The sequence below is a fragment of the Geotrypetes seraphini genome, chromosome 11 (genome assembly GCF_902459505.1).
Source record: "Geotrypetes seraphini chromosome 11, aGeoSer1.1, whole genome shotgun sequence".
NCBI classification, from domain to species: domain Eukaryota; kingdom Metazoa; phylum Chordata; class Amphibia; order Gymnophiona; family Dermophiidae; genus Geotrypetes; species Geotrypetes seraphini.
This window is the reverse complement of record NC_047094.1, coordinates 65,796,054-65,819,708: the sequence shown is the minus strand read 5'-3', so window position 1 is coordinate 65,819,708 and position 23,655 is coordinate 65,796,054. Positions and strand designations below refer to the sequence as shown.

The window sequence follows — 23,655 nt, the reverse complement described above, 5'->3', positions numbered from 1 at the left end:
AAGCCTCTTACTGAGGTTACCAGGGTCATGTGTTTTTTGGCCAGGGACACCCTGTTAAGTCCCTAGACAAGTATCCATCAAGGTGTTCAGGATTCATAAAATGTTTGTTTTGGGGGGGTGAATCTGTTACATTGGACTTTCTTGGCTATGAATCTTTTACAGCATGTGCCACTAACAAATCAGTTATCTATTTTATGGACTTATGTCTCAAAAAAAGGTTTTAAATATAATGCATATATAAGCAAACTAGCAATAGATCATAGACTGGACTGTATAAAGTGTGTTACAGAAACTTCAGACTGCTTAGGTGCTGGTAAAAGGAACGAAAGATTCCAAACAACTGAAAACTGGCACTAGTGAAGATCTTCACCATAAGCTGTTCTGTTTCTCGCACATGTCAAAGCCAGTTGAAAACCAGTAGTGGGCTGAGATTTTTCCAGTTCCCTGTGATAATTAGAACACATGTGTGTCTAGGTGCAGGGGAGCAGATGTAAAAGTAGGTATGAGTGATCATACGTCTGTACACAGTACCTTTCTCTGTCCCTGGGCATTTCTGTGGGAATATGTGTCTGTCTGGCTGAGAGTGTGCTTATTTGTGTCTGGGTTTTCAAGGTAGAACCAGTTCAAGAAGATTTGGGGTAAACAGGCTTTTCAAATGAAAAACTGTGTGGTGTACAATTGCCTTTCCAGTCCTGGCCAGTCCATGTATGGATTTATTTGTTTGACTTTTTTCCATTCATTGCTTTAAGAACATCAAAGCTTCAATCCATGCATACACTCTGGCAAATTTGTTTGATTCACCTTTTTAAAAAATTTATTCAATTTTCTATACTGTTCTCCCAAGGGAGCTCAGAACTGTTTACATGAATTTATTCAGGTAACATAGTAAAAACATAATAACATAGTAAATGACGACTGTTCAGGTCTTAATCTGCACACAAGCATTTTCCCTGGGGTGGGGTAGAGAGAGCTGCTGTGGTATTCTTGCTTTTGGAAAATACAAGGCCTGTTTAAGCGTCACGAGGGAAACACTCAGAGCTGAGAAAAACTGTTGGATGCTTACAGTCTCTTGAACTGACATGACCACTGATTACCCATAATACCTTATAAATAAAGCAAGTAAGTCATGGATTTACTCTATTCCCTAATGATGCTCTATTTGAGGAGAGATTTTTGGTTACCATGTTTGTTAGTTAAGTGTTATGGACAAAATTCTATATATGGCTTCGAAAATAAATGAACACTAAGGGCTAGATTCACTAAGCAAACCAATCGTGTACCGATTGATTTGCGAGCCCTTTGCGACCCGATTTCCCTCCGACCCAATTCACTAACTTGTTTAACGATCCGATCCTCCCATGCAAATTAGTAAAACCCCATGCAAAATAGTCAAGCGATTGATTCACTAACAATTGCTTGACTATTTTTAATTGGGTTTTACTATTGTCAAACCCGACTGCTGCAGACCTGTCGGTAACTCAGTTACCGACAGGTCTGCAAGTTTTTTGACAGGCCTGGCTATCGTTTTTATTCATTTTTTTTTCCCATGGCACAGATATTTTGCTTGTGTTACACATGCAAAATATCTGCCCCATAAAAAAATAGAAAAGACAGGCAGACCTGTCAAAAAACAGCCGAGGGCCCCCCCCGACAAACGCGATCCCCCCTGGCGACCCACAAATAGCAGGAGGGATGCCCACTCCCTCCTGCCACCACCTGACGCTGTCCTCCACGCCCGCACGTATATGGCAGGAGGGATGCCAGCTCCCTCCTGCCACCAACCAACTCACCCCCCCCACAACCGGCCTGACTCACACTCCCCCGGCACCCCCATACCTCCAAGTTGGGAGCAGTAGGGGTGCTCAGTCCCTCCTGCTCCTCCGGGTCCAGCGACGCATCTTCTTGGGCCTTAGGCCCCGTCCCGGTGCATTATGTGATGCACAGGGAGGAGCCTAAGGCCCTGATTGGCTCAGGTGCCTCAGGTTCCTCCCCCTGTGGGAGGTGCCTGAGGTGCCTCAACCAATCAGGGATTTCCTTTTGGGGCGGGGCTTAAGGCCCAGGCAGACGCGTTGCTGGACCCGGAGGAGCAGGAGGGACTGAGCATCCCTCCTGCTCCCAACTTATAACAGGGTGTTGGGCCGTGCCATGCCGGGGGTGGGCCGTGCCGGTCGCAGGAGGGAGGCCTTTAGACCAGGAGAGGCTGAGCACCCCTCCTGCTCCCAACTTTTAACATGGTGTCAGGCCATGCCAGTCGAGGGGGGGGGGGGGCTTTTTTTCACTTTTTTTTTTTTTAATAGGCCTGATATTTTGCAGCCTATTTAAAAAAAAGCCTGCAGAAGCCCTGACAGCAGTGACAGGAGGCTGCTTCTCCTGTCACTATTGTCAGGGTCTGCGCATGCTCCAGGATCGCTCTCTAGCGATCCGTGCCATGGGTGGGGGGTGTGTGTCAACGATTCGGGCAGATTTAATTTGCGTGTAGGCCTTTTGTGAATTCTTCGGCCTGCAAGCAATCAGGAATGGATCGGAGACAGAATCGGGGGTTAATGAATCTAGCCCTAAGTGCTATTCTATAAAAAGTGCTCCAATTTGGGTTCTGTTTATAGAATAGCACTGGGATCGACACCTAACTTGTAGGCATGATGATTTACACCCACTTAAAATTGGTGTAAATTACCATGCCTAATTAGGTGCAGATTAGACGTATTCTGTAACAGTGCACACAGATTCTTAAAATGTCCATGAAATGCCCAAGCTCCCTCTTCAGATGCTTGCACTAGAATTTACATGCGCTTCATTATAGAATACAAATAGCAAGAAATGTGCATAAATTCTAATTGTTGCCAATCACTGCCGATAATTGACTATTAGCGCCCAATTATCAGTGCAAATTAGTTTAATTAAATTGCATGAATGAACAGTTTTGAACTCCATGTGTCTGTATACATCATTTTGTCTATCATTTAGTGACTATTCATATGAGAAAACGAGGAGGCACTGGGTGAAACTCAAAGCCATAGCAGAATTCTTTATATTTTAGTTATGGTTTATGTTGGGGAAGGCAGGGATGAGCCTCATTTTCCTAAAAAGAAGAAAGTCAAAGACCCATCCTGGTTTTCTTGCATCAACATATGGATAGCCATACTAAGCTGATCAGAGGTCCAGTAGTGGTCAGTCCAGATCACAGGTACCTGGTAGGATCCCAAAAAGTAGATTAATTACATGCTGCTTATACCCAGGGATAAGTGGATTTCTTCAAGTCCAACTTAATAATTGTTTTTGGACTTTTCTTTTAGGAGCTTATCCAAACCTTTTTAGGTGTGTTTCGCCCAAGTAGTAGCGCCTGTTCATATATCTGCTTATCTGTCCCTCTGTACCCACAAACACAGGCACATATCATATAACCCCTGTTAGTGTAACAAAGTACGCTTTATCATGGCTTTATACTTTCACTGAACATACATAAATGACTTTGCAAATGTAGGATGAGGAAACACACTATTTTGTCATATTGTAAGTGTGCACTTTACAAGTCTTTTTAAACCCAGCTACTCTTAACAGTTTTTACTGCATCCATCAGTGGTGCCAGGGTAGTCCAATACACCCTGCCTTTCTCTTGTGAATAGTGTGTGTACAATAAAGCGTCTTGTCACAGGTGATCTGTGCTGGCAATTGACATAATCAGGGTGTCTGAGATGGATGACCATTCTTTCCTCTGCAGGGTTACTTTGCCCATCATTCTCTTGCATCAGCAGTATTATTATTGAAATACACTGAGGCTCAATGAATAACTATGACCAGACAGCCACATACTTTTTACATCAATGGAAAATTCTTTTGCTGAAATATATCAAGGTGGAGTAAAAACTGGTGATTTTAACAGTCTCTCTCAAGAAGTGTCTTTTCAACTTAATCACAAAATTTGTACTTTCCTAAAAGGTTAAGCTAGTCCTGTGGTACCTCCATAACCAGTCTGCTTTTGATATATCCACAGTAAATATGTGATGGATTTGCAGCTCTGCCTCCATTTTATTCAAATGTGTCTCCCCTAACATTTAAGGGGATATTCTGCAAACCAGACTGGTTAGCAGGGCTGGCTTCGTCATCCCTGTCATGCATGACAGCTGATTGAGATGTGAACCCTCCATCTGGTCTACCCAGCATTCACACATATTATTCATGGTTAAACCAACAATGAATGTGGTACAAAATACTTGATCCTGGTTTTTTTTGCCATTTCTGGGACATAGACTGTAGAAATCTATCTGGCACTTTCCTTATGTTCCAGCTACTGGAGTTACCATTGAAGCCTTTTCCAGCCCTTCCTAAACTGTCTTGCCATATACATGACACAGACTGTAGAAATTTGCCCTACACTGGCCATAGGGCCGACCCAGGCAGGTCCGACGAATTCACGAAAGTAAAATATGCAGATGTGGGTGATCAGAGGAACGCCCCCATCTGCCTACATGGATCGTACATGTGCGATCTGTGCGCATGCGCAGACCATCTGTAGCCGAAATTTTTTATTTTTATTATTTTTTACTTTATTTGTTTTTTTAGTAGTTTTGAGCCCTGCGAGCCCGTGGTTTTAACCTGCTTTAAACCTGCAGGTTAAAACCACGGGCTCGCAGGGCGGGGAAGGGCAGTGCAGGGCAGCAGAACTTCGGGGCAGAGAGCAGGAGATTGGGAGCAGTGCAGGGCGGCAGGACTTCGGGGAGATTTGGGACAGTGCAGGGCGGCAGGACTTTGGGGAGATTTGGGACAGTGCAGGGCGGCAGGACTTTGGGGAGATTCGGGGCAGTGCAGGGCAGCAGGCCTTCGGGGCAGAGAGCAGGAGATTTGTTCTTGAGTTGGGACAGAGAGCAGGATATGCAGTCGGAAACCACTGAACGACTGGCCCTCAGGAGTCGCTTTTGGAGTTGATCGGCCAGCCCTGTCAGATCTGAAACTTTCTTTTGTGAATCGCATCCCTGCCTACTGTGCATGCGTTACTCCTCATTTGCATGCACGGATTCAAAGCGGATTGCAGGAGAGGTTAGTGAATAGTGCAGGAGGGAAATCTGGTTACTAAGGGCTCGCAAAACGATCGATACACGATCAGTTTCCTTAGTGAATCTAGCCCTTAGATTCTAAGCATATGTCACATAAGTTTTGTTTTTTTATACCATCCATTTTCTAGTTAGGGATTCTCTGTATTCATCCCACACCTTTATGAATTCATTGTTTTTGTCTCCACCACCTCCCTTGGGTGGGCATTCCAAGCACTGAACACACCCTCTCTGAAAAAGAATCTCCTGACATTACTCCAAAAGTATCGCCTCACAACCTCAATTAATCTCCTCTAGTTTTACTATTTCCTTTCTCTGGAAAAGATTTGTTTCTGTGTTAATACCTTTCATGTATTTAAACATCTGCATCATATCTCCCTGAATCATAACTAAGTCACTTAGTAATGCATAATTTCAAAGTCTGAGTGATGATGTAGCCATGCATCATTTTTGTCCATATGTTATTTTAATAAGGTAAAAGTGATGCCCCCCCTTCCCCTGTATGGATGTGGGTATAAATGAACATGAGGAAAACATTCTCTCCAATCATTCCTGAATTTGAGTGGCCTGTTGCTTTGTGGTTGCAGTGGTGGTGAGGTCGCCGAGTATATAGTTTCCTGACTTTGAATCTGCTTGCCACCTTTTCAAGTGCAGTTTTCTGTTTTAGAATGAAGCTGGCCCATCTCTGATGTGGCAATGGCCTCCTGAAGCATGTTTCAAATCTTCTTGTGTACATAGAGATGGCGGAAACATCAAAAGAAGTGAAGTGGTGTTGACTCCAGCAATCTGGCTCTTGTCCCAGCAAAAATTAATGTTATAAGCCTGGGGTGGAGTTGTACCTTTTCGTACCATCATATGTACTCTAAAGATCTTAAGCCAGAACCAGTTAAATATTTTCCACTTTTTATTAGGAGGATTTGCAAGATACTAAAGTTCTCCTCCCCAGCAACTCTTAACCTCTGTATTAATTGAAGTGAGTGTTCTCTTGTTGATCAGGGTACTTGTGCCTGGAGGAATATGGTCCAGGATTCCTATTGTTTGCATCTGGATAATAAATCCAACATGTACTTTAGAGCACCGAGTCTGGAAAAGAACACCACAAATAATGTTTATTAGGCAGCCCTCGGAGATGTGTTTGGACATGGTGTAGGGGTGCTTTCATTCTACAGTGCTGATCAACCTGATGTCACCCTAATCAGCCTCCCTTAAAACAGTTACCTTCCAGGAACATGTTGTTAGATGTGATATGAAGGCTATGATCTATCTTCCAGCAGCTACCTTTGTGTTGGAGAAGTGGTGTCTGGCTTTTCTAAGGAGAATGGAAGAGAAAAATTTGGTAGACTGTAGTTGGAAATAACCCCCTCCCCCCCCCAAACCTAGTGAAGTAAAGCAGCGTACTCAAACTTTCAGTGGTAGACAAAAATGTCAAATATGGCACACTTCTAATATAAATTAGCTTTAGAACTCCCTTCTGTTACCCATTTGGCAAGAATCCGCTCATAACAAATTTGACAAGGCTATTTAGTCATGGCTTTTTTAGTTGGCTTTTCTTTAGGTTTCAGGCTTGGAGTTCAGTGACCAGCTTTTGCTTTTTTTTTTTTTGTTCCCTTCCTCATTCTCCACCCTCTCATTGCTCTTCTTTTTTCTCTCTTTACCCTCTATTTCACTTTTAATATCTTTTGTAAATCGCTTTTCTGTGCCCTTGCATGATAGTATGATATTACAAATAACTGCAAATAAATAAGGAGTCTTGTTACTAAACTGCGGCAAAAGATGGCCTTAGTGCACCCTTACATGGGTCTTTCCTTTGCATTAAGGCCATTTATACTGCAGCTGTAAAATGGCCATGTGCTAATGTTGCCATTAGAGTGCAACCATTAAAAAAAAAAATTACCACATGAGCATTACTGCCAACCATTTTGTAGTGCAGTATCCCTGCACTAGCCAGTTAATGCATGGTAAAGTACATGTAGTAACCGGTTAACATAAGAATGCCTGCTTTCCATCCATCTCTAACTCAAAGCTCCAAATGTAATCTTATCACCACTAGTAGTATCCAATATCTCACTATGAGGAGACCTCAGCCCCACCACTCCACCGCTGTAGATCATTCAAAAGCGGGAAGAATCACGTGGTGCCTTTCATCATTGGTCTCAACATGTAAATATAGCTTTGTTGTTTAGGCCATTTATAGAATATAAATAGTATAACAAAATATACTTATATTAATATAAAGCACTTAGCTCAGCCTTAGAACGGGAGTTGTGCCCCAACATGTTTCGCACATATAACGCTTTGTCAAGGGGCTCCCGGGGCTGTATCTGTCACAGACACAGATACAGCCCCGGGAGCCCATTGACAAAGCGTTATGTGTGTGAAACATGTTGGGACACAACTCCTGTTCTAAGGCTGAGCTAGGTGCTTTATATTAATATTTATCAATATAAGTATATTTTGTTATACTATTTCATACTATTTATACTCTATAAATGACCTAAACAACAAAGCTATATTTACACGCTTTTGAATGATCTACAGTGGTGGAGTGGTGGGGCTGAGGTCTCCTCATAGTGAGATATTGGATACTACTAGTGGTGATAAGATTACATTTGGAGCTTTGAGTTAGAAACAGATATTTTGATACAGCTCCTGATTGAGATATTCAAAATATTGCCATTTGTTCTGCTTTTCATTCATGACGTGCCCCCTCAAAAAAAAATTAGAAAATTTTTTAGTTTGTGGTTAACATGTTCACATTTCACAGTTACTGCAGGACTTCTGAGCATGTTCCATGGTACTCCATTTTTAGCCACATTAGAAGCTTGTTTAACATACAGTGGAAGTACTGCATGCAAATTCATTGGAGAAATCCTGAAAACCCGACTGGATTGCGACTTTTGAGGCCCGATGTTGGACAACCCTGATATAATAAGATTATGTTGTTTAGAAGAAGGTGACCAGAAAGGTTGCGTCAGAGGAGAAGGTTCTGCTCACACAAGCACGCTACTGCTTGCAGACTCCGACGGCTTTGTGAAGAAGTTACTCAAAACACGCCGCAAAGGTAAGGGGGAGGGAGGGAGATAGATAGAATCTGGTAGGTAGGAAGGAGGGAGGGGGCTATGCGTGATTGGTGACCGCGCGCGTTCCCTCCCTTAACTGCAGGGACAAGACCATTCACAGCTCCACGGTGCGGTGGAGGGCCTTGTCCCCGTACCTGCAGTGAACACTTCCCCCCCTCACCGTTTCGGCGGGTTACCCGCGGCTACTCGTGACTAGCCGCGGGTAACAGCCACTGTGTAATTCTCTAGTGCTTATATCAAGGTGAAATGAAAATAAGTAAAATTAACTTATCTTCTTGTATTTTTCTTTGATCTATATGAATAAGTACTTTCTTTTTTCTTTACTGCTTGCTAAACTAAACTAAACTAAGCCTTAGGTTTATATACCGCATCTTCTCCACTGAAGTGGAGATTGACACGGTTTACAGAGTTTAAAAAATATGGGAAGAGAGAAGAGAAAGAGTTTACCACACGCCACAGTCAATCAATGCACGACATAAAACTTCCATCAGCAGACGATCTAGCACAACACTTTAACTCAAAAATTGTGAACCTAAGGAACAACTGCCCAACAAATAACACAGATGAACAGCAAATAGCCAACATACACGAAAACGAAACACCAGTGGACATGTATTGGAACTCCTTTCAGGACCTAGAATGGAATAACTTCATAAAACTCTACAACAAATATACCACATCAAACTGCATCCTAGATCCCTGTCCACCCAACATAATGAAAGCAGCCCCTTTAGACTTTAAGATAACACTATGGACTCATATGTCCAACAATTTCAAAAATGGAAAATTCCTATCAAAAAACGGTCACATTATAATCACCCCAATCCCAAAAAAATCATAAACTACCCCTAACTTCAGCAACCAACTATAGACCAGTAGCATCTATCCCATTTTTCGTAAAAATAATGGAAGGCTTGGTACAAACCCAACTGATGGACTACCTAGATTGGTTCTCACTGCTACATGAAACCCAGTCAGGCTTCAGACCCCTGTTCAGTACTGAGACGGTGATAGCAGCAATCTTAGATTACCTACGTAACTTATTTAGTAAGGGCCACAAAGCCTTAGTGATGCAATTCGACATGAGCTCAGCCTTCGACTTGGTAGATCACAAAAAATTACTACAATGTCTAGATTCAATCGGCATAGGAGGCGAAGTGCTGGACTGGTTCCGAGGTTTCCTTACGACCCGCACCTATCAAGTTCGCTTCAATTACAACCTCTCTAAAACATGGAGAAACCCATCAGGCGTTCCACAGGGGTCCCCACTATCCCCACTACTCTTCAACGTCTATATAGCTTCACTAGGAACGAAGCTAACCCAGCGAGGCATAAAAGTATTCAGTTATGCAGACGACTTCACAATCATAATCCCGTTTACAACATCCCCCTCTGAAATCACCCCCACAGCAACTGAAGCGCTAAACACGATGGATCAATGGACCACAGATTTCAAACTGAAGCTCAATTCAGAAAAAACTAAATTCTTCATAGCCTCGCCACACGCACAGAATACGACAATACCATTACACATTAACAATCTAAACTACCTCATTCAACCAACGATGAAGATTCTAGGAGTAATACTAGACCAAGGACTAACCATGAAAGACCACATAGACTCCTTAATCAAAAGAGGGTTTTTCACTCTCTGGAAACTTAAGTCCATTAAGGCGTACTTCCACACTTCAGCTTTCAGAATTCTAGTACAATCCCTAATACTAAACCACCTGGACTATTGCAACATCACCCATCTGACAATCCCCCAGAAGCAAATGCAAAGACTACAAATGATACAAAATGCAGCAGTCAGGATGATTTTCGGGCTGAAGAAGTCCGATCACATGACCCCTTCCTACCGACTCCTACACTGGCTGCCGATGGAGGCGCGCACGAAGTTCAAGCTAGGATGTCTCTGCTTCAAAGTATTAAATGGTCTAGCCCCAAAATACATTACAGACCTCTTCTCATTCCCAACCAACAGACAAGAAAGAAAAACACACCTGAAATTTGTCTCCCCACCAGCTAGAGGGTGCAAATATAAGAGATACCATCAACAATTGCTATCATATCAAGCAGCCATATGGGGTAAAGACCTAGAAAAATTAATTATGCACACAAACAACTATGAAGAATTCAGGAAACACCTAAAAACTTACCTATTCTTGAAATACCTAGGTAATGAACCGGAACATCAACCCCCCTCATAACATCACCACATACCTGAACGTGCAAACTGCTAACCCCAACCCCCAATCGCTAAATATGATCACTCTATGAACTTACGGAATATTTCTACTTCTGTGTAAACAACTTGGCACTTCCTGGCCTTGCACCACACAAACTGACGTTAACATTATTAAAGTTATCAGATGTACACTGCTATATTCTCTAATTCGTTGTACGAAATATACACTGCTATACTCTTTAATTAGCTGTTCGTAAAGTTTCACTTGATTGTATTTACAGTTTCTTTTATTGTAAACCGCCTAGAAGTCGCAAGATTGTTGGCGGTATATAAGAATAAAGTTATTATTATTATTATTATTTACAAAGCATAAAAAGAGGGGATGTAATCAGGAGAAGAGATTATTATATGCTAGAGAAAAGCCAGGTTTTCAGTTGTTTTCGGAATAGTTGGAGGGAGTCCAGGTTCCACAGTGGGACAGTGAGGTCGTTCCAGAGGCCGGTGATTTTGGAGAGGAGGGATCTACCCAGTTTACCTGCGTGGAGGATGCCGTGTAGAGAGGGGAAGGATAGTTTATGTCTGTGGGCAGATCTGGTGGTAGTTGGTGTCGGGGCTAGGAAGGATAGAGGGATTAGGGGCGGAAGGATGCCGTGAATGATCTTGAAAGCCAGGCAGGAGCATTTGAAATGAATTCTGGAAAGTACTGGGAGCCAGTGAAGATTGGTAAGAAGAGGGGAGACGTGGTCATATTTGCGTTTAGCAAAAATCAGCTTAGCCGCAGTGTTCTGGATAAGCTGGAGTCTGCGAAGAGTTTTTTTCGTTAGGCCTAAGTAGATGGCGTTACAATAATTGAGTTTGGATAGGATGATGGATTGTACAAGGACGGTGAAATGCTTTTGGTGAAAATAGGATCTAACTTTCCTCAGCATGTGGAGGTTGAAAAAACAAGATTTTGCCAGGGAATTCAGGTGATCGTTGAGGGAAAGGAAGGAGTCAATAGTGATGCCAAAGACCTTGCTTGAGAACTCAAGGTGTAGAGCAGGGCCTGTGGGTAGGGTGAAGAGGGCGGGCAGGTGAGCTAATTTTGGGCCGAGCCAGAGTAATTTTTGTTTTTGATTCATTTAATTTCATCTGTACTGAGAGGGACCAGGCATGAAGTCTCATTATGCATGATGTGATGTTCTCTTGGAGGTTTGTAAGGTTTGGATCTGTTTCGAGGAGGATGAGGATATCGTCTGCATATGTGTAAATTGTTTCAAGGGGGGATAGTTTAAGGAGCTTCAGGGAGGTCATATATATGTTGAAGAGAATAGGGGATAGGGGAGAGCCCTGTGGAACACCACAGGATGGTGTCCATGAAGCGGATTTGGAGCCGTTTGTGTTGACAATGTAGGAACGATCGCGAAGGAAGTTTGAGAACCACTTTAGGACAGAAGAGTCTATCCCAATCTTGGAAAGTTGGTAGATTAGTATGTCGTGATGCACGACGTCGAAAGCCGCAGAGAGATCAAACTGTAGGAGAACAGCAAATTTGTTTCGGGCGTGTAGTTAGAAACATAGAAACATAGAAAGATGACGGCAGAAAAGGGCCATAGCCCATCAAGTCTGCCCACTCCACTGACCCACCCCAATAGTCTAGATGCTAGTGACTCGACCTACGTAGGGATCCCACGTAAGTGTCCCATTTTCTCTTAAAGTCGAGCACGCCGGTGGCCTCGACCACCTGCACCGGAAGCTCATTCCAGTGGTCCACCACCCTTTCCGTGAAAAAATACTTCCTGGTGTCACTACTAAATTTCCCCCCTCTAAGTTTAAGCGGATGCCCTCTTGTGGTCGAGGGTCCTTTGGGGAAGAGAATGTCATCTTCCACCTCGACACGTCCCGTGATGAACTTAAATGTCTCAATCATGTCCCCCCTCTCCCTGCGTTCCTCTAGAGTGTAGAGCCGCAGTCTGCTCAGTCTCTCTTCGTACGAGAGACCCTTGAACCCCAAGACCATCCTAGTGGCCATCCGCTGAACCGACTCGACTCTAAGCACGTCTTTACGGTAATGTGGCCTCCAGAATTGCACACAGTATTCCAGGTGAGGTCTCACCATGGTTCTGTACAGCGGCATTATGACTTCTGGTTTCCGACTAACAAAACTTCTATTGATACATCCCATCATTTGCCTTGCCTTGGATGTGGCCTTCTCCACCTGTTTGGCAGCCTTCATGTCTGCACTGATGATTACTCCCAAATCTCGTTCTACTGAGGTCCTAGCTAATGTTACTCCATTTAAGGTGTAAGTTCTGCACGGATTTCTGCTACCGAGGTGCATGACCTTACATTTCATAGCATTGAAGCCTAGCTGCCATGTCGAGGACCAGTTTTCCAACATACGAAGGTCCTTTGTCATGCTATCCTGTAAAAAGCTTCCACTTACTATGTTGCACAGTTTTGCGTCATTGGCGAATAATGTTGCTTTACCCTGTAGTCCTAGTGTCAAGTCCCTTATAAATATGTTAAAAAGGAGAGGACCAAGGACCGAGCCCTGCGGCACTCCGCTGGTCACCTCCGATGCTTCAGATAGGGTACCGTTAACCACTACCCTCTGAAGTCTACCACTCAGCCAATCATTGACCCATGCAGTTATCGTCTCACCCAACCCCATTGATTTCATCTTGTTTAGCAGCCTGCGGTGTGGTACGCTGTCAAAAGCCTTGCTGAAATCCAAATATACTATGTCCAGAGACTCTCCTGAGTCCAACTTTCCTGTCACCCAATCAAAGAAGCTGATGAGGTTGGATTGACACGACCTACCCTTAGTGAATCCATGCTGACTAGGGTCCCTAAGATTCCCCTCATCCAAGATCATGTCTAACTTACTTTTAATTAGTGTTTCCATGAGTTTACATACTATCGATGTGAGACTCACTGGTCGGTAATTCGCAGCCTCCGCTCTGCAACCCTTCTTGTGTAGAGGAACAACATTCGCCGTTTTCCAGTCCAGGGGGACTCTCCCCTTTTTTAGGGAGAGATTGAAGAGCATGGCTAATGGTTCCGCCAGGACATCGCACAGCTCTCTGAGCACTCTTGGGTGCAGTCCATCTGGACCCATGGCTTTGCTTACCTGGAGCCTTGACAATTCGCTGTAGACATCAGCTGGTGTGAACTCGAAATTCTGAAATGGGTCTTCCACGCTTGACATTGCTTCCAGATGTGGCCCTTGCCCCGGTGCCTCGCAGGTAAAAACCGAGCAGAAGTATTCATTCAGTAGTTTGGCTTTATCGGAATCTGTTTCCGCGTAATTCCCGTCCGGTGTTTTGAGGCGTACTATCCCGTTTGTGTTTTTTTTTCTGTCACTAATGTACCTGAAGAAGGATTTGTCCCCCTTCTTAATGTTCTTTGCTAGAGTTTCTTCCACTGCAAGTTTGGCCTCCCTGACTGCTGTTTTGACTGCTGCAGACCTGGTCCTATATTCAATGTTAGCTTCACCTGTTCCCGTACGTTTGTATGAAAGAAACGCTCTTTTTTTCTCCTTGACGAGGTACGCGACCTCTTTAGTGAACCATTTGGGTTTTTTGTTTCTTTGTTGTTTATTTACTGATTTTATGTAGCGGATAGTTGCTTCGTGTAGGGTCAATTTCAGGTTTGACCACATGGCTTCCACATTATCAGTTGCTTCATGATCCTGCAGCGTCTGATGGACGAATTCTCCCATACGTGCGAAATCAGTGCCCCGAAAATTGAGTACCCTCGTTTTTGTTTGTGATTTAGGGAAGCCTTTCCTGAGGTTGAACCATACCATGTTATGGTCACTGGTAGCCAGCGTTTCTCCCACTGAGACTTCTGAAACACTCTCGCCGTTTGCAAGTACGAGGTCCAGGATGGCCTCGGCCCTAGTGGGCTCTAGCACCATTTGTTTGAGCTGTACTCCCATCATGGACGTCAAAATCCTCCTACTACAACAAGTTGACGCTGAGAGTGTGTTCCAGTCTACATCAGGCATGTTGAAGTCCCCTAGCAGAACAGTGTCCCCCCGTAGTGTAATATTTTCAATGTCTTCAATCAATTCGTTATCCTTGTCCTCTGTTTGTCTTGGAGGTCTGTATACCACACCAAGGTACAGGCACTTTTCTCCACCTCTGGCCAGGTTGACCCAGATGGATTCCCCGGTGTACTTAACATCTGCGATCCTGGTTATCTTGATGTTCTCTTTGATGTAAAGTGCTACCCCTCCTCCTAGCTTACCCTTCCTGTCTTGTCGAATCAGGTTGTATCCTGGTATATTTGTATCCCACCCATGGGAGTCCGTGAACCATGTTTCTGATATTGCCACTACGTCTAGGTCCGCATTCACAATTTCTGTTTCCAGTTCTAGAAATTTATTCCCTAAACTATGTGCGTTAACATACATAGCTCTCCACTCTGTGTGTTTGTTAAACCCCTGTAGAGAGTTTCCTATCTGACTCGAAGTGTCTCCTAGTGAACCTTTAGCAGTGATGGTACTTACCTCGGACTTAGAAGCGCAGTTTTGGATCACCACATCAGGATTGTTTCTTACTGCACTGGTATTTAAGTGAGTACCCTCCCCCGACTTACCTAGTTTAAAGCCCTTCGAAGCAGGCGGGCTAAACGGTGTCCGAAGACGTTCTTACCTCTGCTGGTTAGGTGAAGTCCGTCTGGTCCCTGGAGTCCCTGTAGTGCCTCTCCATGATTTAGGAATCCGAAGTTCAATTCTCGGCACCATCGCTGTAGCCATTCGTTTGTCTTCAGGATGCGTTCGTCTCTATCTCTTCCCTTGCCCCTAACAGGAAGAATAGAAGAGAATACTACCTGTGCTCCTGTCTGCTTCAGCTTTTCCCCCAGAGCTCCGAAGTCTCTAGCTATGTCCTCCTGCGCGTTCCTGGCAGTGTCATTTGTTCCGACGTGGATAAGCAGCATGGGAAAGTGGTCCCGGGGCCTGAGAAGTCTATCAAGTCTGGCGGTCACGTCCCGTATTCTGGCTCCCGGCAGGCAGCAGACCTCCCTTGACTGCATATCCGGTCTGCATATTGGTCCCTCGGTGCCTCTCAGCATGGAATCCCCGATGACTATTACTCTGCGCTTCTTTTGGGGGGGTCGATCTGTTGTGGCCTGAGATGGAGTCATGTGTTGAACATCGGTAGTCTCTTCCTGCTTCAAGTCGATAGTCTCTTCCTGCAAGACCTGGAATCTGTTCCTTAGGTTGAGTTGTGGAGTTGATGTGGAGCTACCCTGGTAAGAGAAAGGATAAGAAGGTGAAGAGATTGTAGATGGGGGGGGGGGGGGGTCTCCTACGTTTACCTGTGGAGGAGGTCACTAACTGCCAGGAGTCAGTGCCTCCAGCCATCTCCTGGATTCCTACAGTTGGACTCATCATCGACGGCCCTGGTGTCTCAGTGAAGGACCTGTCACGGGCCTGTTCGGTGATTTGGGACAGCTCCTGCACCTTTGTTGCACCTTTGAGATTAGGGAAACTAGGAGGGACTCGGTGCTGAAATTAGGCCTAAATCCGTATTGGTAGTGTTGGAGAATGGAGAATCTCTCTAGGTAAGAGGAGAGCTGAGTGGCGACTATGGTCTCTAGAAGTTTTGTTAAAAGAGGGATGTTTGCTATGGGGCGATAGTTCGATGGTGAGGAAGGGTCAAGATCGGGTTTTTTCAGAAGAGGGGATAAGGCAATGTGTCCCATTTCGGTGGAGAACAGGCCCGATAGTAAGACTTTGTTTATGAGGTTAGTAAGGGAAGAGATGGCCTGTGTAGGGATTTTTTCGTAAAGGTAGGATGGGAAGGGATCTAGGATGCACTTGCAGGATTTAAGTTTGAGGTAAAGTTTAGAGATCTGGGTCTCAGATACAAGTTCGAATGTAGTCCATGATCTGTCGGCAGGGATAGCGTCGGAGTCTTTCGGGGGGAGAGAGTTGTAGGAGATAGCTGAGGGAAACGAGCTCTTTATGGTAGTGATCTTCTCGTTGAAAAATTTGGCTAGGTCATTTGGAGATGGGAGAGGGGGGGAGGGGGTGGAGTCATTTTTAGAAGTAAGGTTCCGCCAGATGTGGAACAGTGTACTGTTTTTTGACCTGGAGATTTTGTCTCCATAGTAATTCTTCCTAGCTTTTTTTAGTACGGAGTGGTAGGATTGATGTTTTCTCTCCAGGATTGCTTATCTAGGGGGGATTTTGATTTTTTCCATCTCCGTTCCAGGGCCCGACATATCTGTTTTAATTCTCTGTGGTAAGGGAGGTACCAGGGAGCCTTGTGAGAATAGGAGATGGGTTTAGTGGTTAGAGGGGCAAGGGCATGGTACGTGAATTCGGAAAGAGTCACCCAGTTGTGCCAGATTGAGTCAGGGTTCGTGTGAGTGGGAAGGGGAGGTAGTTTGTTGAGAAACTGGGACCAGAATAGTTCATTTGAGATCTTTTTGCGGTAGGTGATGGAGTTTGTGGCACGGGTTGGGGTATCAAGGGCTGACATGAAGACAGAGAGGCAGAAAGAGCCTAGGAGGTGATCCGACCAGGGGACATGTTCCCAACGGGTCGTATCTGTGGAAGTTTTATGCTCAGTCAGGTCAAGAAAGCTAATGATGTCAATGGAGTGCCCCTTTTCATGGGTAGAGGTGGGCGGGGAAGCAGTGAAGCCTAAGGAGGTGAGGAAGTCTTTGAACTCAGTTGAGTCATTGTTGGTGTTGTCGTCTAGGTGAAGGTTTATGTCACCTATGATCAGTAGTCTTTGGAATTTTAGATAGGCCTTTGTTATGGTCTCAAGAACAAAGTCAGAGGATTTATTCCAGGGGTTGGGTGGGCGGTAAAGTAGCAGGATGCCTAATGGGTGGGGGCGAAGTTCGTCGTTTATTGAGGCTAGCATGAATTCCAGGGAGGGGTGACTACCTTTTTCTAAGAGCTCAACATTAAAGAATGATTTGTAGAGAAGGGCTAGACCTCCTCCTTTTCGATTTAATCTAGGAGAGAAAAGACCGTGGTAGCCTGGGGGACAGAGTTCATTTTGTGTGAGTAAGTCATCTTTTTTGATCCATGATTCAGTGATGCACAAAAAACCCGGATCAAAATCCTCAAGTAAATCTTTTATTATTTGGGTCTTATTTCTGACGGACCTGGCATTACAATAGAGAGTAGGGACTGGGGTGAGAGAGTCAGAGGTAAGGATGGGCAGGTTTGCTGGGGGAACAGGTTTTAGGGAGGAGAGGTTTGCACCTCGGTGCTTTTTGAAATGATGGGGTCTGGAGGATACTAGCATGGGAATTCTGAGTCCAGGATAGATGTTGTTGGGGAATGTAGCATCGGGTTTGGGAAAAGGTTTTTGGGAGTGGGAAGTGTTTGTGAGGGAGCAGAGAAGGAGGATAAGAGGCCAGAGTGAAGGAATTCGGGGGCGGAGCAGGACTCCCACGCTGCCCGAAGTCACTGGGCCGAAGAGAGGAGCAGCCCCGAAGGCAGGGAGCTGCTTCTGAGGAGAGCGATGAAAGTCTCTGGACTTGCTCTAGAGTTTGCACCCTCTAAACTCTTGTTATGGAATCTGGACTTCTCACATCTGTGATTTGATGTAAGCATTATGGAGGTTTTTCAAACCAGTGAAAGAGAACATAGGGCTAGATTCACGAACCTGCCTGATCGGGACCGATCCGTGTCTGATCCGGGCAGATCTGATCGATTCTCCAAACTCCAATATGCAGATGGGGGTGATCGGTGGAACGCTCCCATTTGCCGGCATGGATCGCTAGTGTGTGATCCCGACACATGCGCAGACCATCTGTAGATGGTCTGCGAATGCTCGTCTGAGCCGTGACATTTTAAAAAAACCTTTTAACTTTTTAGTCCATGGGCTTGCAGTGCGGGGAAGGGCAGGAGAGATTCAGGGCTGCAGGAAGGAGAGATCTGGGGACGAGCAGGCCAGGGCGGCGATTTGGGAGAGAGTAGGGCTGCGATTTGGGGCAGAGCAGGCAGGAGAGATCAGGGAGGAGCAGGGCGGCAATTCGGGGCAGAGCAGGCAGGAGAGATCGAGGAAGAGCATCGGGGCTGCAGGCAGGAGAGATTCGGGGCAGCAGAGAGCAGGGCTTCAATGGGGTTGGAGAGTCGGAAAGATGTTTGCGAGAGGTCTCCAGCAGTCGCTTCTTCGGTTGATCGGCCAGCCCAGTCAGTTTCAAAAATTTGTTTGGTGAATCGCATCCCTGTCTACTTTGCATGCGTTTCCCCTCATTTGGAAGTGGATCACAGGAGAGGTTAGTGAATCGGGCTGGAGGGAAATCTGGTCGCAAACCGATTGGTACATGATCGGTTTGCTTTGTGAATCTAGCCCTTAGACCCTGAAAATGTGAGAAAAACATAACAGTTGTCAGTTTTCCTCACTGTGAGTCTCTGAGGTTTTTTCCTCCATATTAATTGGCATATCTTAGATTTTTCAGCTGAGTATAAATATAGAGGATCCCTATTATGAAAAGGATGAAATAAAAGCAAAACAAATTACTATTATACTTCAAAAAAGGCAAAGGCTAGGTAACTTGCATGTACTGCACAGAACAGCAGATAGAACTCGTAACCGAACTGGGCAAGCTAAATGGACTGTGCTGGTCTTTATCTGCCCTCTGTTGTTTTCTTGTTATATCCATTTACCTTTTGTAAAGGTTTGAGGAGGTGGTCTGAGCTATCATAACTTTCCAACCTAAAATTCTGTTTGGAATGAATTCCAGATGAGAGACGTTGACAGGAAGCAAAGATTTGACATTTTCTTTAGCAATGTTGCATATTATCACAGACTTTCTTCACATGCTGTACTACTGTTCAAGTAGCTGAATGATTTATGATTATTTATGATGAATTAAACGCGTTCTTGAAGTAAAGCAAAGATTAAGATTGAGCAGCTGTTCTCTGATGTTGGTGTGTGTGAAACAAGCTGCTCTCTGTTGTCATGTAACATCTTTTGAGTAACACACCAACAAGGTATCTCCTGAGGTGAGACTGAACTGTTACTCAGCCATTTCTCTCATTCTCTATTTTTTTTTTTTGTGCTGGTTGAGAACTGTTTGGCGGGAGCTGTATTTATTTTGGGCTGAACTCTGACAGAATATCTTATGGAACCAAAGAGCTCATGTCCTGTTGAAGAGAGTCAGGCAGACCTGAAAACAAAATACATACACTAAAAATAAGTTGGAAAAACAAGCAAAGAATGGCTCATGGGATTTTTCCAACTCTTCTGCATGTGTGTGTGTCTTCTATCTTTGTGTGTATCTGTATGTGTCTGTGTGAATATGTTTGTATCTATATTGTCTCTCTGTGTCTCTGATTTAAAGGGAAGTGGGGAGTGGGCAGTTAGAATGGATTAGTCCACAAACTTTCCTGTTGGTTTAGAAAGAATAATAAACTGAAAATCAAGTGTGCTAATATATCTAACCATTAGATTTCACTGCCAATTGATTTGAACAGATGCATCTCACATTTTAGCCACATGGTGCTAGTATAGCAAGACACTAGAGAGAGAGCCCAAAAAGGCCTTGACAATGACAATGACAGAAGCACAGCACAACGGAGGAGTTGTGAGGATAAGGTGTCAATAATTCAGCCATGGGTATACAGTTCAAAGTACGCTTTTTTGGTAGTAGCACTGCGAAGACTCGAAAATGACAGTGTTTCAGAATCAATACCTTTGTCAAGAGTTTTGAAGGATAATTTCTCTATTGCATGAATAGTGCATTAGGTGCTGGTAAATGTTTAGAATGAGCAGAGACATAAACCGGTGTCCAAATCAAAGCTAATGATCATGAGTAAGGTCCTTACTCGTGACCAAAGCAGTGCTAATGGACATCAGTTTTTTTCTCTGCTCGTTCTAAACATTTACCAGCACCTAATGCACTATTCATTAAATAGAGAAATTATCCTTTGAGTTCCCCAGGGATCACCCCTGTCCCCTATTCTTTTCAACATTTATATGTCTTCTTTAAAATTCTTCCATCTATCTCCCTTTGAAACTCTATTTACATATGCAGATGACATCCTTGTCCTTCTTGAGATAGATTCGAACCTCACTAATCTCACCGAAAATATAACAGCTTGCATAACGAAACTCCAATCCTGGGCCCTCTCTGTACAAATGAAACTGAATGAGTCCAAAACAAAACTACTCTGGCTTGGCCCAAAATTAGATCAGTTACCCATGCTCATTCCACTACCTTCTGGTCCCTCACTGCAGATCGAATTCTCAAGCAAAGTTTTGGGCATCATTATTGACTCTACACTTTCCTTTAATGATCATCTCAACTTTCTGGTAAAAAAATGTTTTTTTAGTCTTCACATGCCTGAGGAAAGTGAGATCCTGCTTCTGCCAACAACATTTTGCTGTCCTTGTACAATAAATCATTCTTTCCAGACTGGACTATTGTAATTCCATCTATCTAAGTCTAACCAAGAAAAATCTTCAAAGACTTCAGCGGATCCAGAACACTGCTGCTAGGTTGATCTTCGCAAAAATCAAATTCGATCATGTTTCCCCGCTTCTGTCAAAACTTCACTGGCTTCCGGAGATTTCTAGGATTCACTTTAAATGTATCTGCCTAATTTTCAAGATCCTATATGGCATTCTTCCTCCTCTAATCCCACTATCCTGGAATTCTTTGAGACCTGACACTACCAGATCCGCCCACATACTCATACTATCTTTCACCTCGTTAAAAGGTGTCATGTATGCAGGTAAATTAGGGAAATCCCTTTTCTTCAAATTCACTGAGCTTTGGAATAACATCCCTGCCCTGCTGCGGAACCTAGTATTCTGAAAGCATCTGAAAACCTGGCTTTTCTCCAAATCGTAAAGCTATCTATTTAAAATGTAAAGCTAGCTATCCTCTTCATAACCTCTAATTTCTTATTATGTCCTTCCCTCATTTATTGAATTACCTGTAAACCGTGTCGAGCTCTATCTTTATGGCGATGATGCGGTATACAAACTTAAGGTTTAGTTTAGTTTAGTTTAAATATCAAAGAAAAATGCAATTTAATCATGAATTTATAAAGCGTATAACTATTGAGCAGACTTGATGGACCATTCAGGTCTTTATCTGCTGTAATTTACTATGTTATATATGTATTTATCCTTTAATGCGATCTAAAGAGCCCTAATACTTCTTGACTTAAAATATTGCAAAGATATTTGTCACTTTGAGTTAGTTAGTAATGAGATATGCGAATGCATGGTTTACATCTCATTACTATGCAAATACTAATACAACTTGCAGTGATACACTGTAAGTTAGGTTAAGGCCCAAAAACCATCGTAAAATAGCCCCAGATTCTTGCTGTGGTCGTTTTACAGGAGCATTAGGCTGCAAAGTCACATCCCTGATGCTTTTGGGCCACTAGCCTAGGGTCTCCCTGGACTCCCAGCCTCCTCCCTACACAAGGACCTCCCCCTCCCTCCTAAAAGATTGCATTAGTGGTCCAGGGTGTGGGTCCAGAGGGAAGGGCAATTCAGCCAGTTGCTTCTGCCCTGTCTTGCACTTCCTTCAAACTGCACCCCTAGTGGTACAGGACTACCATTAGGGATCATAGTCCATACATGGGAATATTTCCTTATATGGAGTATATGACCCCCCGGCCCCTAGTGGTAGTTGTGCCATTTTGAAGGAGGTACAGGGCTGGAGCAAGTGATATTTTATTGGTAGCGTCAAATTACAGACCTTTTGCTTCCATTCCACTGCCTGTGAAGATCATGGAAGGCATAGTTTCTCAACAATTGATTGATTATTTAGCTAAGTTTAATATTTTGCAACAATTCCAATCAAGATTTAGGAAAATGTTTAGCATGGAGACAGTGTTAAGCACTCTGATTTGAGAAGTTAGATCCTGATCAGGGATAGGGACCCAGGTACTATTAATTCAGTTTGATCTAGCTCTGCATTTGATGTAGTTGATTTACAATGTGTTATTGTATTGTTTAGAAGAACTGGGAATTTTATGTTTCATATTGAAATAGTTTAAGAGCTTTTGATGCCTAGAGCCTATAAAGTGAAAATCAAAGGCTTGTTTTCAGATCTTTGACAAGTTAAATGTAGGGTTCCATAGGGTTCTCCACTGTTTCTCACATTATTCTATGCGCTGTTATCTTTCTTAGGTAAAAAAAAAAATGGATGAGATGAGAATTTACATTTATGTGGATGATGTCAGCTTGGTGATCCCTAAAATGGATATTGTATCAGATCTTGGCTTAAAGATGTGATGTATTAATGGTGTAGAAGCATGGGTTAAATCACATCATTTAAAGTTGAATATGAATGAAACAAAATTATTGTACACCCCACACAAGTGGCATTATATCATAAATCTCTAAAATAAAGATGGAGAGAGTCACTAGTTTATTCATGAGATTAGGCAACATTGGAATCTTGCTTCGTTAGGATCCCATCAGGTACTTGTGACCTGTTTTGGTTACTGTTGGAAACAAGGATCCTGGGCTTGGTAGACCTGTGCTTTGACCCAGTATGGCAATGCTTAAATAAGAGAAAATATTTTTTTTCACTCAGAGCATAGTTAAGTTCTGGAACGTATTATGAAGTAAAGCAGTTAATGTGGCTCTATTAATAAAGTTTTTGACAAATTCTTGGAGGTAAAGTCTATAAACTTTGTTAACTGTGATGTTTCAGTATATCATTGTTTGACTAGAAGAGAGAGGAGGTGAATTTTGAAAGTAGGAGTTACCTAACAGCTATATTTTATGTGTAATTGTTTCTTTGCTGCAGCTCTGTCTCCCATAAAAAAGCACTGAGCTGTTCTCATCCATGTCGGACCAGTCCAGACCAGTGGTTTGTATAACCTCCCTTCAGCAAGACTAAAAAAGAGGACTGAAAGCATTGGTAGCATGGGACTTCACTGTTGAGCAAGGTCCATGTGCTTTGGAGGGCTGTTTGCCTACACTTCTATGCCATGAGGTTTCTCTTCTCCTTTCCCTTCCTTGGATTCTGAAGGATATCTTAAAGGCTAGACGAGGATTTGCTACTAAGCTGCTCCAGGCAAAAATAGTTTTTTTGAGTTTTTTTTAAAACCAAGAACATATTTTATGTTGCTTATCCTAGGAATAAGCAGTGGATTCCCTCACGCCATCTCAATAATGTCATATGGACTTCTCTTTTAGGAAATCATCCAACCCTTTTTAAATCCTGCTAAGCTAACTGATTTTACCACATTCTCCAGCAACAAATTCCAGAGTTTAATTACACTGTGTGAAGAAATATTTTATTTGGTTTGTTTTAAATCTGTTACTTAGTGCCTTCATCGCATGCCTCCTAGTATTTTTTGAAAGAGTAAATAAGTGATTCACATCTACTCTTTCTATTCCATTCA

The 23,655-nt window shown here is 43.5% G+C and overlaps 1 protein-coding gene across 3 annotated transcripts in view; it reads left to right on the top strand.

The window, feature by feature from the left end:
* AXIN1 (axin 1) overlaps positions 1–23,655 on the top strand; it is a 122,219-nt gene that overhangs the window by 6,617 nt on the left and 91,947 nt on the right. The gene's annotated exons all lie outside the window — the stretch shown is intronic.